The sequence below is a fragment of the Myotis nattereri genome, assembly GCF_964212035.1.
Source record: "Myotis nattereri genome assembly, chromosome: 1".
Lineage (NCBI taxonomy): Eukaryota > Metazoa > Chordata > Mammalia > Chiroptera > Vespertilionidae > Myotis > Myotis nattereri.
Window position 1 is genome coordinate 2,575,440 of NC_138075.1, and position 5,446 is coordinate 2,580,885.

The window sequence follows — 5,446 nt, forward strand, 5'->3', positions numbered from 1 at the left end:
AACGGGCTCAGGAAACAAGCTATAGAGGCAACGGAAGGGCCCTGGGAGCATCGAGAGGAGGAAGGTCCAGGTGATGCCCTGGGGGCAGGGCGGGCAGGGGGGCTGGGCAGGCCCCCTTGGGAGCTTTTACGGGTGGAAATCCTAGGGGAGGACCCGGGGAGGGTTTCTTCTTCTTTCTTTTAATGTGTTTTTATTGATTTGAGAGAGGAAGAGAGAGAGGGAGAAACATCAGCGGGAGAGAAACACGCATCAGCTGCCTCCGACAGGCCCCCATTGGGCCCGCAACCCAGGCACGTGTCCTGACCGGGAATCGAACTGGAATTGAACCAGACCCCTTGGTGCCTGGGTCAACGCTCAACCACTGAGCAACACCGACCAGGCAACTCTCAATGGAACCTTCGCCCGCTCTCCAGGTGTGCCCTTCAGGGTTGGTCCCCACGGGCTGGCTGTCGGCCCAGGGCAGGGTCCTCACTCGGCGCAGCTGGTCCTGAGCTCAGCGGTGAGGCAGCTTCTCCGGGGCTGCTGCTTTTCTGGGCCTGGAGCTGAGACACCGGTGAGGCCTGGGTGGCATCTCCAGGGAGGCAGGGTCAGCCACTCCGCACCTGGGCCCGCGTCCTTGCTCTGCTCCTCTCCCTGCCCACCACCACGGGGCCCAGCACACGAGGTGTCGGTGTGTCTCCGCAGCACCTGTGAGTGGAACAGCCTGCAGTAAGGTGCACGGACTTGACACACGAGGTTTGTAAATGTTCACACGTGCACATGCTCATGAGACGTGGTCAAGGCAGTGACCCATCCACCAGCACCCACGCGTGGCCCTTCGTAACCGTTCCGTCCGGCCCTCCCCACTCACCCACCCCAGCACCCACTCCCCTGCCTCTTAGCGGCATCAGGTACAAAGGGCGCATGGCAGGCTGGAGACCACCAGGGGCTCTCACCCACAGCTCCTGGCACAGCCCCTGGGCAGGCCCTCCACCAGCATCACAGACGCGTGTGCCAGCCTCCCCTCCCAGGAGGTGCCTCACCGAGGCCCCAGCATCCAGGCACAGTGACGCAGGCACCTGGCTGCTGACTTTTTAACAATTGATTTCCGAGAGGAAGGGAGAGGAAGGGAGATGGAAAGGTCAGTGATGGGAGAGAATCACTGATCCGCTGCCTCCTGCACGCCCCCCGCTGGGACTGAGCCGCCCTGCACATGCCCTGGTGGGACATCGAACCGTGCCCTCCTGGCTCATAGGTCAACCCTCAACCCTGGCTGGCTACTTACTTTGTTTGTAGCGAAATATTGGAAAGTCCCTAAGTGCCCGGCAACGGCTGAACAATGGAGCGCTATGCAGCCGAGAACGAGGAGGGAGTGCTCTCTGCTCTGAAGCAGAAATTGCTCTGAGAGGAAGGTGAAGGGGAAAGCATGTGTGCCCAGCAGAGGGTGGTGTGCGTGCCGTTTCCCTAGTGGGGGGGAGGTGGGCATTCATGAGGGCCGTGACCCTGCCCACCTCTCTTATCACCCCCCCCCGCCCCTCCCACCCCTCCCCTCTCACCCGGGGAGGGACCAGGCACGCACTCACTGGCAGACTGGCAGCTGGTGGAGGGATTAAGCCTCTTTCCCTTTGTTTTATGTTGGGTTTGTTCTGCTTTTCTCCTTGTGTCTCTGCGCAGAGGGGCGTGTCTGCCTGGACGGGCGAGGCCTGCAGGCGGGAGCCATGCTCCGCACCCGGCCTGTCAGCAATGGCTGTGCGAGCCTCCCCCTGCCCGCCTGGCCATCTCAGGTTGCACCTGGCAGGTGCTTTTGTTCCCCCACCGTGTGGCTGTGTGCCAGCCGCTTACACACCTGCTGTGCCTGCGGGACACAGGTAAAGCGCACACAACACACACGGTGCCATCTTAACCAGTGTGTTCTAGTCACAGCTCAGTGACGCCTACAGGACGCGAAGTACGTTGATGGTAGTGCGTTCACATCACTGTGCAAGCATCACCACACCCCGCCCTGCAGCGCCGTTCATCTTGTAAACGAAACCGTTAAATAGCTGCCCGTCCTCCCTCCCCGTCCCCGGCAGCCACCACTGCACTTCCTTTTCTTCCTTAAATATATTTTTATTGATTTCAGAGAGGAAGGGAGAGGGAGAGACAGAAACATCAATGACGAGAGAGAATCATTGATTAGCTGCCTTCTGCACGCCCCACACTGAGGATTGAGCCCGAGACTCAGACATGTGCCCTGACCGGGAATTGATCCGTGACTTCCTGGTTCATAGGTTGACGCTCAACCCCTGAGCCACGCCGGCCAAGCATGCACTTTGTCTTTATGGTTTTGACAACGCTGAGTACTTCACCTAAGGAGGGTGGTGTCATGTCTGTCTTTTGTGACAGGCTTATTTCACTCAGTATAATGGCCTCGTCTCATCCATGTGGTAGCATCTGTCAGGATTTCCTTCTTTTTTTATTGATTGATTGATGGATAGATTGATTGGATTGAGAGAGACACAGAGAGAAACATCGACTTGTTGTTCCACTTATTTATGCATTCATTTGTTGATCTTGCAGGTGCCCTGACCAGGGATCAAACATGCAACCTTGGCATATGGGGGGCAGGGGAACACTCTAACAAACTGACCCAGCCAGGGCGGTCCTTGATCTATTTTGAATTTATTTATTTATTTTATTATTATTTTAAAAATATATTTTATTGATTTCAGAGAGGAAGGGAGACAGAGAAAGAAAGAGAAACATCAATGATGAGAGAGAATCATCTATCAGCTGCCTCCTGCACCCCGCCCCCCACTGGGGATCGAGCCTGCAACCCAGGCACATGCCCTTGACTGGAATTGAGCCTGGGACCCTTCACTCTGAAGGCCGATGCTCTATCCACTGAGCCAAACTGGCTAGGGCTATTTTGAGTTTATTTTTATACTAGAGGCCCGGTGCACGAAATTCGTGCACGGGTGGGATCCCTAGGCCTGGCCAGCAACCAGGGCCTATTGGGATCATCTCGCCCAGCCCCAATGAGGGCTGGGCTGGCCGGGGCCTGCTGGCTGATGGACAAGGCCTGCCAGCTACTGGACAGGGCCTGCCGGATCGGGGGAGGGACAGGGAGAGGGACCACAGGAGGTTGACTGGCTGTGGGAGGTTGGCTGTGGGAGCACACTGACCACCAGGGGGCGGCTCCTGCATTGAGCATCTTCCCCCTGGTGGTCAGTGCACATCATAGTGACTGGTCGACCGGTCATTCCGGTCACACGGTCGTAGCGGTCGCTTAGGCTTTTATAGATATAGATACAGTAGCATTGAGTACAGGTACAATTTCACTTTTTTGCATGTGGATGTCCAGTTTTCCCAGCACCATTTGCTGAAAATCCTGCTCTTTCCCCACTGGATGGTCTTGGCACCCTTGACAAAAATCACTTGGCCACATACGTGAGGATTTAAGTCTGGGCTTTCCATTCTACTCTCTGGCCTGTGCCTGTCTTTATGCCAAAGCTGCACTGTTTGATCGCTTTAGCTTTGTGGTAGTTTTGGAATCAGGAAGTGTGAGTCTTGGAGGTTTGTTCTTTCTCAAGATTGTTTTGGCTGTTCATGGTCCCTGTAGGTGGCATGTGAATTTTAGAATGGGTCTTTCTGTTCTGCAAATAATGCCATTGGGATTTTGATAGAAATTGCATTGAATCTGTAGAGTGCTTTGGGTAGTATTGATATATATATATATATAATTTTTTTAAAATTCTCACCCAAGGATATTTTTTCCACTGATTTTTGTTTTATTTTTTAAAATTAAACCTTTATTGTTCAGATTATTACATTTGTTCCTCTTTTTTCCCACCCATAGCTCCACTCCATCCGGTTCCCACCCCACCCTCCGCCCTCACCCCCCCTCCCACTGTCCTCATCCATAGGTGTACGATTTTTGTCCAGTCTCTTTCCGCATCCCCCACACTCCTTTCCCCCCTGCCCAAGATAGTCAGTCCACTCCCTTTCTATGTCCCTGATTCTATTATATTCACCAGTTTACTCTGTTCATCAGATTTTTTATTCACTTGATTTTTAGATTCACTTGTTGATAGATGTGTATTTGTTGTTCATAATTTGTATCTTTACCTTCTTCTTCTTCTTCCTCTTCTTAAAGGGTACCTTTCAGCATTTCATATAATACTGGTTTGGTGGTGATGAACTCCTTTAGCTTTTTCTTATCTGTGAAGCTCTTTATCTGACCTTCAATTCTGAATGATAGCTTTGCTGGGTAAAGTAATCTTGGTTGTAGGTTCTTGGCATTCATCACTTTGAATATTTCTTGCCACTCCCTTCTGGCCTGCATAGTTTCTGTTGAGAAATCAGCTGACAGTCATATGGGTACTCCCTTGTAGGTAATTGTTTTGCTCTGCTGCTTTTAAGATTCTCTCTTTGTCTTTTGCTCTTGGCATTTTAATTATGATGTGTCTTGGTGTGGTCCTCTTTGGATTCCTTTTGTTTGTGGTTCTCTGCACTTCCTGGACTTGTAAGTCTATTTCTTTCACCAGGTAGGGGAAGTTTTCTGTCATTATTTCTTCAAATAGGTTTTCAATATCTTGCTCTCTCTCTTCTGCTGGCACCCCCATAATTCGGATGTTGGTACGCTTGAAGTTGTCCCAGAGGCTCCTTACACTATCTTCATATTTTTGGATTCTTTTTTCTTTTTGTTTTTCCGGTTGGGTGCTTTTTGCTTCTTCGTATTTCAAATCTTTGACTTGATTCTTGTGATCCTCTAGTCTGCTGTTGGGAGTCTGTATAATATCCTTTATTTCAGTCAGTGTATGCTTAATTTCTAGTTGGTCCTTGTTCATATCCTCGAGGGTCTCACTACATTTATTGGCAGTTTCTAGAAAATTCTTGAAAAACCTTAAAAGTGTGGTTTTGAACTCTATATCCAGTAGTTTGCTTTCCTCCATTTCTGTCATTTGTGACCTATTTCTTTGTCTCCACATTTTTTGTGCTTCCCTGTGTTGATAGAGTGGCTTTCTGTGCTAGGTGTCCTATAGGGCCCAGTGGCTTAGCCTCCCTAATTATCTGGGGTGGACACTCTTGGTGCACCCCTTTGTTGGCTTTGTGCACAGTCTTGTTGTAGTTAAGCCTTGATTGTTGTAGGTATCACTGGGAGGAATTGACCTCCAGGCCAATTGGCTGTGAGAATCAGCTGTGTCTACAGTGGAAGAACTTCTGTGCTGGAGAAACCCTTCTGGGGCAAGACTTGCTTCAGTGGGGCTTTGGTGCTCACTGAGTCTGCCCCCTGAGTGTGTCCCTTATGGATCTGAGGAGCTGTAATCTGGATGGTCCCACTCTGACCACTGGGTACACTGGCTCTTGGATCTCTAAGGAGGTGCTAATTTAGCCTCTTCCTGAGGCTACCCAGCAGGATCTATGGAGAGAGCTGCAGATTCCTTTTCTTTGTTTGGGGTTTGGAGATCCCCTATGAGGCCCAGCT